The sequence below is a fragment of the Natrix helvetica genome, assembly GCF_964273705.1.
Source record: "Natrix helvetica genome assembly, chromosome: 1".
In the NCBI taxonomy this organism is placed as follows: Eukaryota; Metazoa; Chordata; class Lepidosauria; order Squamata; family Natricidae; genus Natrix; species Natrix helvetica.
The window spans coordinates 201,153,596-201,167,972 of record NC_138548.1 but is presented as its reverse complement, the minus strand read 5'-3'; the positions used below and the strand labels follow the sequence as shown (position 1 = coordinate 201,167,972).

Sequence of the window (14,377 nt, the reverse complement as noted above, 5' to 3'; positions counted from 1 at the left end):
TTGGCCATTTCTCCAAAGACATGTAGTCTGGATCCCCCACCCCCACCCCCACCCTGAGCAGTCACAAGCAACAGATACCAGTCTGCATAGACAATGGAAAGGTTCAGTTACTTTCCATTTCAAGCCCTTAAAAAAATGGAGTTACTGTCAATGAATAGTCCTTGCTAAGGTGAGCACGGTGCCACTCTACCCTTCTCACTCTGAAGTGCAGGTTTGCTACTGCTTACATTTTCCAAAGAAGACTTTTGTGCTGCCATGGCAGGAAATAAAAATACACTGGCAGCTTCACCACATCCTGTGTTGCTGTTTGCCGACTCTGACACTTCCTGTGATAAACGAGCATGCACTGTGGAACTGCCTGTTATACCTTGCAGGCATGTCTTGCACACCCTTGATGTGAGACAGCCTTGAAGTCCACTTACTTGAGATCATCCCAAGAAAACTCAGCCTGCCCTTGTTGACATCCCTGTGGAGTCCATGGCCTAACTCTAAAAATGATCGGTGAAGCATGGCAATGCTTGCATCTTGATCAACCGGCTCTTCCCCGACCCATAGAACCTGTATGAACATGAGCCTTGCATGCTGTGAAATCACATGGCCCAACCTCCTTGAAAAATGCAAGCTGCTCAGAAGGGGAATGCTGGGGAGAGAGAAGTTGTGGGTCGCAACGTTTCATTTCCTGCTCTTCTGACTAAGGAAGTGATGGCTTTCTGCTAAATAGCTCATTCCACATCTCTAGGTTGTATTGCAGAGTAGTCCAGCCTTGGTAGAGCTAAATTTTAGAGAAGAAAGAGAATGAGATCATGTTTTCTATGAAACGGGTTTTGAACAAAGAAAGGGAGATTATGTATGCCTGCAGAATAGATTTATCTAGAGCATCTTTATGTAGGGATTCTTAGACTGATCTTTTGCCTCTTGATAAAGCAGGGAGCTGCTGGACCTTGGTGAATAGAGAGGAATGGAAAGTATCTTGCAGCCCCAGCAGTAGATTATGTGCAAAAATGAACATAGATTCTGATAACACAAAGATAGACAAGGTGCATGACAGCAATGAAGCTAAGAATTTCCCCCTTGGGCTCATGCTTAACCCCACCACCCCCTTTGTACCCACATGCTCATTTCCCAACTCCACCACCACCACCATCACCATTGCCATGCCCTGTGTAATTATCAGAAAGAGTATGGAAATATTCTTTGTTTTTAGTATTTCATTGCTTAGTTTTTACCCAGGACCCAGATTCTTCCCCACAACCCCTTTTCCTTAATTACCTTCTCTTCTAGCTGCCCTTTGTCTTTAGCCTTCCTTCATCATCTTTCTGACTTGACTGGTTTCCTCTGCTGCTCCCTCAGCTCTGCAAATCCCCATGTGATCTGTGACATGATAATAATCTCACATCATTCTTGTTTGAATAAACCCAAGGCTGCCTTGGGCTGTGTGGGTGGCTGAAGCTGCACTTAATTCAGACTGCTCACCTAGTTGAGCTCTGCTGCCATCCAAAAGCAGATGACATGTTTCCCACCCATTCTTCCTTCCATGACAACTCCCTTAACAGCCCCATTCAGAGTAGATCTACTGTGTCAAAATTAGTTGAGCCAATTTGCCATATTGCACTTAAGAATGCCACACAAGGGTTTGGCCTGGTCCTGGATCAGCTCTATAGCTGGGCCCCATTCTGTCCTCTTTAGGGCAGTTCAGCAGCTGTGCAAGGAGAACTCCCTGAGGCTGGTTTTCAATGGGAGTTGGTGTGTGTGTGTGTGTCATTTCTCCATTAAAAGGAACTCTAACCTCACCCTCCTCGCAACTTCTCAGCTTCAGCTATTTTGACTGAGAATGGAAGGGGAGGGCTGGTTTGACAGCCTCACATAATTGCGTCTATCATTCAAACAACCCAGAAAGGCCAAAATCTTCTCTTTTGCAGAGGACTAGGACAACATGGCAATCCGTTCAGATGTCTTATTTCTTTTCTTTTGTTTCTCTTTTGTATATGATTGTGGGAGGGGAGAATTTTGGTGTTTGTGAGATTAATGATCTCTCTTATTCTCAGCATTTTGAAGGTAGCAGAAGTACAATACAATACAATAGTAGAGTTGGAAGGGACCTTGGAGGTCTTCTAGTCCAGCCTCCTGCCTAGGCAGGAAACCCTATACCATTTCAGACAAATAGCTATCCAACATCTTCTTAAAGACTTCCAGTGTTGGGGCATTCACAATTTCTGGAGGCAACTTCTGTTCCACTGATTAATTGTTCTCACTGTCAGGAAATTTCTCCTCAGTTCTAAGTTGCTTCTCTCCTTGATTAGTTTCCACCCAGTGAAGACGATGGCACTTTCAAATAACTTATGAGTACCTTGGCGGCAAAAGTGGGTGAAGATGACCTGGTATCAAGAGCAGGAGATTCATAAACTGGCCTTAATCAGTAATCCCATCAGACGTGTTGCTAGGAAGGGCTTCTAGAGAAATGCCTAACATTCCACAATCCTGAATCCCAGAGAACCATGGGAGATGTTAACAATACAAAACAGCCTTGCAAGAGGTGGATGCTTATTCACACCATAGCATCCTTTCTTATTTCCAAATAACATTTTATGTGTTCTATGGCCAGGAAACAACCAACTGTGACTTTTATTATTTTGACTTTAAAACTCTTCAACAACTACAACAAAAATACGTTTATTCCTAAAATCAAAGGCCCCGAGTATCCTGGTAACAGAAGCAAATTCATTTTAATTTCTGAACTGGTATACTTGAAATAAGCTTAAAATAAAATAAAAATATCTGAGCAAAGAGTTAATAAGACATGTTGCGCTGGTTGCCCTACATGAGGGAGGCAGGAGGGAAAAACTAGAGAATAGAATATGATGAGCTGGAAGGGACCTTGGAAGTATTCTAGTCCAGCCTCCTGCTCAAACAGGAGAGCCTATACCAGTGATGGCGAACCTATGGCACGTGTGCCACAGTTGGCACGCGGAGCCATTTGTCAGGGCATGCGAGGCTGAGTTCACCCTTTTTAAAAGCCATTTTTCGCCCTCCCCAGGCTCCAGAGGCTTTATAGGAGGCTGGGGAGGGTGAAAAGAGCCCCCTCCCCCTCCCCCAGAGGCCCTCCGGAGGCTTCATGAGCTTCCCTGAAGCCTCCAGAGCGCAAAAAAAACAGCCCTTCGGACAAACCGGAAGTTTGGGAACGGACTTCCGGTTTGCTCGGAGGGTGGTTTTGAGCGCTCCGAAGGCTTCAGGGAAGCCTCGTGAAGGTCCCTGAAGCCTTTGGAGCGCTTAAAACAACCCTCTGAGCAAACCGGAAGTGACTTTTTTCACCCTCCCCATCCTCCTATAAAGCCTCTGGAACCTGGGGAGGGCAAAAAAAGCATGCAAAAATGGGGGAGTCATGCCTGTAGTGCGCGCATGCACACTGGGGGTGGTCGCGCATTGCATTATGGGTGTGACACACCTGCACACGACCCCCCTGTGCTCCCCCACTTATGGCACGCAAGCGAAAAAAGGTTTGCCATCGCTGACCTATACCATTTCAGATAAGTGACTGTCTAGGCCAGAGCTGTTAAACTTGTGGCCTACAAGCGCTGGCTATGCCCATGCCCTGTTTAGCAAAGGGGGGGAAAGTCCTGATACATTATGTGACACTGCCATGATAATGCGAGTTTGACACCCCTGGTCTAGACTTTCTTAAAAACATCCAGTGATGGAGTTCTCACGATTTCTGCAGGCAAGCTGTTCTCCAGTAGTGAGATTCAAATAATTTAACAACCAGTTCTCTGCTCTAAAGACCAACTGAGTAGGGGTGGCTGGGTGGGCATGTGACTGGGTGGGCATGGCTGACATCACTGACATCAAGAGCACCTCTCCTCGCCTGGCATCTCCTTGCCACACTCCAGAGGTGGTATTCAGCCTGTTCGCAACAGTTCGGGCGAACCGATAGGGAAAATTTGACCTGGTTCACTGAACTAGTAATGACCTCTGGCTAGCCCCACCCCCAGCCACCAGTAGCCGCTTGCCACAGACCCCATATTAGCCCAAGTTTTGGAGTGGGTGCGCAGGGGGTGGCCACAGGGGCCAGTAGATCCTGGGTTTCACCCATATTCATATATATTCATTTATATATATTTATATATTATATATTATATATATTATATATATTATATTTATATATTTATATATTATATATTTATATATTTATATATTATATATTTATATATTTATATATTATATATATTATATATTCACCCCTATTAGATACGGCAGCATGAGCTGTCCATCCTTAACAGGTGCATGTTATGGGGCAATAGGGTGGTAGCTCCCCCAAAGCTTAGGTCGCCAATTTTAAGTTGCCTGCACACTGCTCACCCGGGCATTGTGCGCATGAAGGCTTTGGGCCAAAGCTATGTGTGGTGGCCCAAGATTGACCAGGAAATAGAAAACTGGGTAGCCACCTGCCAACAGTGCTAGCAATCTAGACCGGCTACCCCTTCTGTGCCCATCAGGGAATGGGACATGCCCCAGGCTCCATGGGCACGAGTCCATTTGGATTTTGCCGGCCCGTTCTTAGGGCAGAACTTCTTGGTCCTCGTAGATGCCTACTCGAAGTGGGTGGAGCTGGCACTCATGCCATCCACCACTTTGGAGGCTGTAATTAGGGTGCTGGGGAGGCTATCATGACCCATGGGTTGCCTGATGTGGTGGTGACTGACAATGGGCCCCAGTTCATGTTGGCACCCTTCCAGATGTTTTTAGGCCAGCATGGCATACGGCACGCCCCGACGGGCCCGTTCCACCCGATCGGAAATGGCCTGGCAGAACGAACCATCCGGTCGGCTAAGGAGGCATTGGGCCACCTGGGGCCAGGGAATTGGCATGACAAACTGTCCCAATACCTCCTGGCACAGCATACAACCCCGTGCCCAATCACCAAGCAAAATCCCACAGAACGGCTTATGGGTCGTCGGCTCCGGACAACCCTGGACCGGCTACACCCCAGTTATGCAGCAGAGAAAAGCCCCCTTGCAGGCAACTCCACATGGGCCTTTAATGTGGGAGACCCAGTCTACGCCCAAAACTATGGGGCCAAACCAAGGTGGCTTCCCGGACAGATCACGCATCTAAATGGACCCTTCTCTTATAAGGTCCAGCTAAGTGACAGGTGAATGTGATGCCGACACATCAACCGGCTCAGACAGCGAGCCACCAGTGCAGCAGACCAACACCCAGTGCAGGCCCAATCCTGCCCCGGGGAACTAATATCGATAGAGGCTGCTCCAGCACACAGAGCTGCATGCAACACTCCCCACCGATGAGTTCTTGTCACCAGGCTTACCTGAGAATCCGATCAGTCCCGCGGCGGTCAGGTTTCCTGCCGACTCAGCTGCGCAGTCTCCTGATGTTCCACAGGATCTCCACCAGCGGCTCCTCCTTTGGCCACCGCCCCTGAACTAAGGCGATCTGGGCAGAGCCGATGCATGTGCTATGCATGGGCTAACTGGGAGGAGAGAGGTGTTAAGTCTTCAAGGCTACAACACCTTTTACTATCATTCCCGGTTCTTGATTGGTTGAGACGCGAGCAGCCAGCTGGCGGGAGAATGCAGCCATTCTATTGGTTCAGCGTCTGACAGCTCTAGTATAAAAAGGGCTATCAGCTGTCAAATGCTGCTGTTTGCTGGGTCGAGGTTTGCCATACATTTTGCCGTGTTATACTGTTAATAAAGGTTGTGTTAGCTTCAACCTGCCTTGCCTCAGTTCTTGTCTGTCTCGTTCTCCCTACAGAACACTCAACATCTTTTTTGTAGTATGGTGACCAAAATTGGTTGCAATATTCCAGGTGTGATCTTACCAGGGTTTTATAAAGCGGTACTAATACTTCACGTGATCTTGATTCTATGCCTGTGTTTATACAGCCCAGGATTGCATTAGCTTTTTTGGTGGTTGCTGCACACCACTGGCTTATATTCAAGAGATCATCCACTAGGACTCCAAGGTCCCTCTCACAGTTACTGTTTTTGAGCCAGGTCCATCTTAATCTGTACTTATACCTTTGATTTTTCCTGTCTAAATGTATGTTGGACTATAATTTATTTTTGTGTGAAGACTGGTGTGAAGAATGAGTTAAGCAGCTCTGCTTTTTCCCTACTGTCTGTTACTTTCTTGCCATCTCTCTTTAGTGGACCTTCTGTATCCTTGACTTTTTTCTTGTTATTTATATGTTGAAAGAACATATTAATGGGGGGAAACAGGTTTTGTCTGGATCGCAGGATGAGGTGTAGCAAGTACTATAATGAGCTGGAGTCACATACATTCATAGGACCACATTCATTCATACACACAATACACACACATTGAGGCTTCCAGTAGCACCGTCGGCGTTGGAGGACGCTCCCTAGGGAACGCCAGCCCCGTGACAGAGTATAAGCTGCTAGAACAGTGTAAATAACAAAGGGTGTGATGAAAGTGAAACTTAAAAAGGACAGCACTTGTTAAGTGCCTGCTAATGTTGTTAAAAGACTCAAGAGCTTAAGATCAAAGAAAACAGTATTAGTTAACAAATCGGGGGGAATAGGTGGATTTTTTTGGACTTAATAAACTGGCTGTTGAAAAGTTTGATTGAATATTTGGAAATGGCTTCAAAACAATACACACACATCTGTGGCTACTCAGGAAAGAGCAGCCTTATTAGATTGCTCTGGGAACAAAAGAGAATTTATTACCATGTGCCTTTGCCAGGGATCTGGGCAGAGGGTCTATAATCCTGTGGCTCTGCTAGGCAGCACTAATAATTTTGTCTTGATTGACCTTGAAAAGCTTGTCAGATCTCTTTAGTGGTTGGATGGGAGACCACAAGAAGATTCCAGGGCTGCAAACCAGATTGAGAGAAAAAATCCTAGAATCCTAGAAAAAGCAGTGGCAAATCATTTCAATTTTGTTGTTATGGAGACAATATGGATCTGTCCATAAGTCACAAGGAGTTTGATATAAAGATTTAATCCCTTCATATATATAATAACTTCATAACCAGTACAATTTAGATAGAAATAATGGTGGATGGCGGGGAGGCAGGGCTGATGTTGCTACATGACATGCAGTCTTGGGGCTCCAGGATTGCTGTTGATATCTCTGCTGCTGGATGATCCTTTTGGACTTAAACCGCCCCAAAGAGACGGTGATAGAGAAGGGCACGTCCTGCTGATCTCAGGGACATCGCAAAGCCCCTGATTGATCCAGGAGAAACTCTTTCCTCCAGCTACAAGAAAAGCAGCCATTGAAGCTGCACAAGGTTGGGACAGACCCCTGAAATGGAACCAGCGCAGGAGAGAGAGTGTGTCAAAATTGGTGAGATAAATTTTACTATTGGAGAAGAGAACACCCAAACTGTCAGGCCTGTAATTATATTCTTTTTTGGATCTTTGGCCTGCCACACTTTCTTAGAATTTTCTATGCTGTTTCAATAGTGTAGTAGTTGGGAGGGGGGAATAGAAAGGAGTAGGATTGTAGAATGGATTGTTGACATTCTTTTGTAGAAGCCAAGGTCATCTTTTGTCTCAGCACCTCGACACCTGGCCGGAAGAAGATGGGTGTACATGCCAGCGTGGAAGATGATGATTGGAACATGTGATGGATTTGTGGGTGTGGGGAGAGATCATGAACTTTAACTGGGTGAACCCAGAGCATGTACTTCCAGAGTTGAAATTTCCATAGCAGTACTAACATGCCTGCGGAATAAATTGCACCTTAAAGGATGTTTTGCCTTGGACAATGATTTATTTCTGCATGGTATTTAGAACCCTAACACAAACAGATTTAGAGCTAAATTAAAATTGAAGACAGAAGAGAGTAAGCGGCAGATTAAACCTGTATTAAAATTAGAGTGTTATCTTTTTTTCCTTAACTTCATTTTCTTTTTTTGGATGGAATTCTTACAAATGCTTCTTACTTTTTAAATTGGACTAGTCTCTTTCTTCCTTCTTCTTCTTCTATTTTTCCTCACTTTTTGTATTTGTGGAGCAAGAATCTCTTTCTTTTTGGTAACGTTTGGGTGGATTTTACCTTTTAATTTTTTTTTCTCTGAAGCTTGGAACAAAGAAAGAGCTAAAAGCAGGAGAAAAAGAAGTAACACTGCCACCTAGAGGCTGGAGGCTTGGAAACACTAGTTCCTATGAACATTTTATTTATATTTTATATCTCGAAGCCCTTTACTTGGTTTACTAAAAGGAACAGAGAGAAGAGCATGATTTGTTTATACAGGTGCTCTTTTGGAGTATTATCAGTAGCTGGGCTGGAGTAAAGAGAAAGCCTGGACTTGAAAGATTATAGTGAATTTGTTTGAAATTTAACAATAAGCCTTGGATGGTTTAGTGGCAGTGCTTACAACCTGGAAAAATGGTACAACATGAAGAAGAAAAGGAATTAACATTGCAAATAATTATGGTAGAAATTCAAAAAGTTCTAACAAGCACAGAGAAAATTAATAAGAGATTTGAGATTATAGAACAAAAAATAGAAAGAATGGAGGGAAGAGTTGAGAATATTTACAAAACAGTGATGAAATTTGAGGACAGAGGTAAAAAAAACTGCAGAGAAATATGAACAAAGTGATAAGGAAATTGTTGACATTGACAGCAAACCGAGAGTGGAAGGAAATGATCTGTGTGAATTACTGAAAGGAGAGATCGATGAACTCAAACTCTATCCCACATTTCAAAATATAGATGAAGAAAGGGGAGAAAATTTGGCAGAAACAATGAGAGCAATTTTGGCAGAAGCACCAGTGATAACCAAAGGCCAGATAATGGAAGGAACAGATGGAGGGTTTCAACTCTCTATAAGATATGAAATGAACAACAAGTTGATAAGAGAAGTCCACATAAGACTTATCAAGAAAACACTTAGAATACAGATTCTACAAATGGCAAGAGATATTGGACTGCACTACTACTGGAAGGATACAGGATGATGAAATGAAATGTTACAATAAAATCAAGTTAAATTTAGATAAACTTTGAATATTATGTATAAGATAAAGTAATAATAGTTATAGTCAAATAAATGATTAACAATGATAATGCATTTATATATACTAGATTGATAATATGAAATTTTATATAAAATTGCAAGTGGGACTATGGAGATGAGGCTGAAAAGCTTTTTATAAAAAATAAATAATTTTATATAGAGTAGAATATAAAAATGTAATATTATTGGATGATTTTAGGACGATGTAATGAAACGCTATAATATAAATTTACTTAAAATTTAGTTATGCTTCACATAAAAAGAATGTAATAATAGCTATACTCAATGAATGTTTAATAATTATAATAATTGTATATACATATATTAGATTGATGATATTAATAATGGGAAAAAACATGGAATTGGAAATTATTAGAGAATGTTAGCAATACTAAAATAATATAATGACTTAAAATAGGATATAAAAATAGTTTACTATTGGATATATTGAAGATGATATAATGAACTATTATAATATAAATCAATTTATATTTAGAATACCTTGTTTAAAATGAAGAAACAATAGTGATAATCAAACAAATGAAGTACTATAATAATAATGTATATAAATATATTTGATTGATGACATGTGACTTTAGATAAAGTGTAAGCTGTTGACTGTGGAATGGACGCACAAAAACCTTGTAACCAATCAACACACTGTACGCAATTGAAGTTGTTTTTATGTTAAATGTCTTGTTTGTTTATGTTTGTTTAAAAATAAAAAAAATATTTAAAAAAAGAAATAATGGTGGATGGTGATGAATTGGAAGCGAGGGTACAATTTTTGGCAGGGCTTCAAAAGTGCAAATGTCCTGTAGCTTGGGAATTTATATCCATTATATGCAGTTCCAAGAAGGAATATGTACTTCTGGAATGACTTTTGTGCAATTCAAAATCTGAAGCCACATAAAAATCATAATTAAGTGTGTAACATCACTTAATGTTTATTTAACTGAATTAAATATTGTTTTAAATATTTTAATATTTATTAAGATTATGCTTATTTTATTTTATATAGGCACTGTATTAAAATATTAGATTCCATTATTTATAATTATTTCAATATCATATAAATAATTACAATATAATACAATATTATATAAATGTCCTTCCGACGCGCCCTTAAAAGTTGGCTTTTCCAGCAAGCTTGTTAATTTTAACTCATTTTTTAAATGTATTGACCTATAAATTGGATTTGGTTTTTTTTTTGGATATGTATTTAATTTCTTTTTAACTTTCGGGATGTGTGTTTTTTAATGTTGTATGCCGCCCTGTGTCCTTTGGGAGAAGGGCGGCATATAAATCCAATAAAATAAAACAAACAAACAAACAAACAATGTTCCCAGTAATACCCCATTATAGACAGAACTCCAAGGCAGGTTGATTCCTCAAATGCCTATATTATAGGCATAATTATATTAAATGTAATTTAAGAACCAGTTTTTCATAATGGCTAAGGTGCTAGCCTACAAACCAGGAAACTAGGCCTGCCTTAGGCAAGGAAGTTACTTTGCGCCAGTCACTCTCAACCCAGCTCACTTCACAGGGTTGTTGCTGTGGGAAAAAATAGGAGATAGGAATATTAAATATGCTCATAATCTTGAATTATATATAAATAGGTGGAATAAATATCTAATAATAATAACATTATTGTTGTGGCCCAGCCGGTGCCGCTGTCACCAGACTCCGAGAGTGATACTCCATACGAGTCAGCTCCAGAGGAGATGTGCGATCCTGGACAGGATTCGGAGGCTGAGCAGGAATCCGAGAGTCTGGTCGGCCACCAGGTGGCGCCAGAGGCATGGAGCAGCGGTGAGAGCGAGAGGAGGAGGACTCCCGATGCCCTGCCTTGGAGCAGCGGAGAGGATAGTGACTCAGGACTTAGTAGGGCGTTTCGAGATGCTCGTTTCCGGCGCACCCGCAAGGAGCGTGGGCGTAATTATAGGCAGTAAAGAGCTCTCAGGTGCTGTTGGGAGACGCCCTTTTTAGGTTATAAAAGGGTTGACTCTGGACAGGCTCTGCGTAGCAATCAACAAAGGACTTTTGACAGCAACTCTAGTCTGGGATCCTGGCAAGCTGGATTGCTGCTTTTGTGTGTTCTGTCTTTGTGAGTTCTGTCTTGGTGGCTTGCTGCCACGAAACCTCTTGTCTGTTGGTGTAATAAACCTTGTTCCCTTGTACTGTTCCGGAGTGTGTGTGCTGTGTGGGCAACGGAGGAAGGGGGGGTCAGAACACATTATGTTACTTAATATATTAGTAGTTTCTGTCAGGCCTGTAGTTAACCCAGTTACAGTTCAACTCAGTCTACCCAGAAGTCTAGGGAAATTTGACCCAGAATTTCGTTGTAGCTTGTAGCTTGGGTCTAACAGAAGAGCATCCACCCAAGCTCAATCTCCCTCTGTAGTGATAGAAGGGGAAACACAATCTGAGGTGGAAAAAATTGTAGACTCCAGGCTGAATAGGGGTCGCTTACAGTACTTAGTGCATTGGAAGGGTTACCCTTGGTCTATAGCTACTTGTGTGAAAAGTGGGAACCTAAAAGTGGAGAAGTTAGTAAAGCAATTCAATGAGAAGTTTCCCAATAAGCCTGGGGGGAGAAGAGGTGGTTAATTTTGTTATGTTAACTTTTATGTTATTCTCTTTTCAGGAAACGTTTTTCTTCTGAGGAGAGGCCGCCTGTTAGGCCTGTAGTTATGTTCTTTTTAGGATCTTTGGCCTGCCACACTTTTTATTAATTTCCTATGCTGTTTCATTAGTGTAGTAGTTGGGAGGGGGGAATAGAAAGGAGTAGGATTGTGGAATGTATTGTTGACATTCTTTATAGAAGCCAAGGTCATCTTTTGTCTCCGCACCTCGACACCTGACCAGAAGCAGAGGGATGTAGATGCCAGCGTGGAAGATGATGATTGGAACATGTGATGGATTTGTGGGTGTGGAGATAGATCATTAACTTTCAACTGGGTGGAATTCCAGGAAGAACATTAGAGTTGGAATTCCATAGACGTGCTAACTTGCCTGCATGAATAAATTGGATCTTTAAGGATAACTTTGCCTTGGACAATGATTTAATTCTGCATGGTATTTAGAACGCCTGACAATTTCATTTACAAGGAACTCACATGTGTCTTCAAATCCTAGGTCCCAATCATGACACAGATAAAATTTATTTTATTGGGTATTCTGTGAATGTAGTTGTTGGCTTTTCTTCTTAATATTTTAATCTTTTTCAGAATTAACCATTTTATAAACGCTAGGCCTGTGATGGCGAACCTATGGCACACGTGCCACAGTGGCAGCAGCACCTTCTATAGGGGGCACACGAGCCATCACCATAGTTTAGCACATGTGCATGTGCCTCCTGCCGGCTGGTTGGTTGTTGGGTCTCTGCCTCACATGCCTGGGGGCCAGGATGCACACATGCCACAGGTGGCACGCAGCCACCTATGTGGCAGTGGTAGGTTTCAAAATTTTTTAGAACCTATTCTGTAGGTGTGGCCTGTTTTGTGGGAATGGCTTGGTAGTCATGTGACCATGTGGGAATGGCTTGGTGGTCATGTGACCATGTGGCAGTGGCTTGGCAGTCATGTGACTGGGCGGGCATGGCCAACTTGTAAAATGTGGTGAAACTCACTTAACAACACTCTTGCTTAGCAACCAAAATGTTGGCTCAGAAACTCTAGCATTTGAAGCACGCAAGTCTTAAAGCTGTCAAGTTACAAGACCTTTGCACCCCTAACCCTTTAGAAAAAAAAACCAGGAGTGTTCAAACTTGACAGCTTTAAGACTTGTGGACTTCAAATCCCAGAACTCCTCCTCTGGTCATGTTAGCTCAGGAACTCTGGCATTGAAGTGTGCAAGTCTTAAAGCTGTCAAATTACCAGACCCTTGCACCCCTAATTCTTTAGAAAAAAAACCCAGGGGTGTTCAAACCTGACAGCTTTAAGACTTGCACACTTCAACTCCCAGAATTCCTCCTTCCCTCACTCAGCTGCTACTGCTGGGGTGCCACCAGGACAAGCAAGGTTTTGAGAGGGACCTTCCCTCCCTCTCCAGAGAGCCCATGCTGGGAGAGAGGAAGCGGGCTGGTTTGAATGATGGCTAACAGGCAGTTTAGTGGCCAGTGAGCGCCTCATTCACTCGTTCGAGGAGGTGAAGAAAGAAAGGAGGTGTGCATAGCCGAGGCAAAGGAGTCTGCCGCTTCCTTCCTTCACATATTTGGGCAGTGGAGGTGCTTTCTCGCACACCTTTGGAGAAAGAAAGAGCGCCTGCCCCTCACCTTGAAGTCAGCATCGTGGAACTCACTGCTGCTGCCGAGAGAGGGCCAGCTGGGCAGCACCCCCTTGTTGGCCGCCGGCTCCTCCACGCATAGCCTGGCTCCCAGAGCCACCAGCATTCCATCCAGTGCCCGTCCTCGGCAGTACGCCCCCCCAAAAGACCGCTTCCTTTTTAAAAAGAAAAGGTTCCAAGGCTGCAGTTGCCCAGGGATGGGGGAGGGGGAAAATGTTGCCCATCTGCTCCCTCCCAAAGCAACCTCCCAGGTTTTCAAGATCGTCTGGAGAGGCGTTTTTTTAAAAAGAAAACCGTGAAAAAGCTGCAAGATCTGGAGAGACGGGTGAACAGTCTTTTTGGGGGGGATCCCCAGAACCAGGTTGCCCAGCCAGCACTCTGAAGAGGTCCGTACAGGGCTCCAGCAACTGTAAAGCGTGGCACGAGGGGCAGAAGCCCCTGAACCCAGCAGGGAGCCTAAGCAAATGAGGAGGCGGAGAGCTGGGAGGAGGAAGGGGGAAACTACTGCTACTGCTGGAGCTGCATTACCCCATGGGTTCGGGGACTTCTGCCCCTCGTGCTGCATTTTGCAATTGCTGGAGTTCTGCACAGACTTATTTGGGATGCAGGTATGTGTAGGGTTCCAGCGGCTGCAAAGCACAGCACGGGGGGCAGAAGTCCCTGAACCCAGTGGGGCAATGCAGCTCCAGCAGCCCTCGCTAGGGTTTCTGCCTTCCTCTGCCCAGCTCTCCTCTTCCTCCTTTGCTTAGGCTCCCCGCTGGCTCTGAGGCTGCAGGCGCCATGGACAGGGGGGGAATGTTGCCCATCTGCCCCCTACCAAAGCAACCTTGCAGCTTTTCAAGATCGTCTGGAGAGGTTTTTTTTAAAGAAAACCCCCCAAAAGCTGCAAGATCTGGAAAGACAGGCGGTCAGTATTTTTTTGGGGGGGGAATCCTCAGAACCAGGTTGCCCAGCACCCCAAAGAGGTCCGTGCAGGGCTCCAGCGGCTGCAAAGTGCAGAGGGACAGAAGTCCCCTACCCAGCGAGGCAATGCAGCTCCAGCAGTAACAGTGCAGCTTCTTGCAGGAGTACACCGCCCTGA

General features: G+C 43.8%; 1 protein-coding gene across 6 annotated transcripts in view; it reads right to left on the bottom strand.

Moving 5' to 3' along the window:
- RASAL3 (RAS protein activator like 3) overlaps nucleotides 1-14,377 on the bottom strand; it is a 53,874-nt gene that overhangs the window by 37,997 nt on the left and 1,500 nt on the right. For 3 of the 6 annotated variants that reach the window (XR_014176133.1, XM_081961758.1, XM_081961762.1), the window contains exons 2-3: nucleotides 1,270-1,371; nucleotides 423-772 (exon numbers count right to left, since the gene is read on the bottom strand). The gene's annotated coding sequence lies outside the window, so the exon portion shown is untranslated. Of the gene's footprint in view, nucleotides 1-190; nucleotides 231-422; nucleotides 889-1,269; nucleotides 1,372-14,377 lie in introns of those variants that run through there. The other 3 variants (XM_081961759.1, XM_081961761.1, XM_081961760.1) reach the window with 3 other exon arrangements.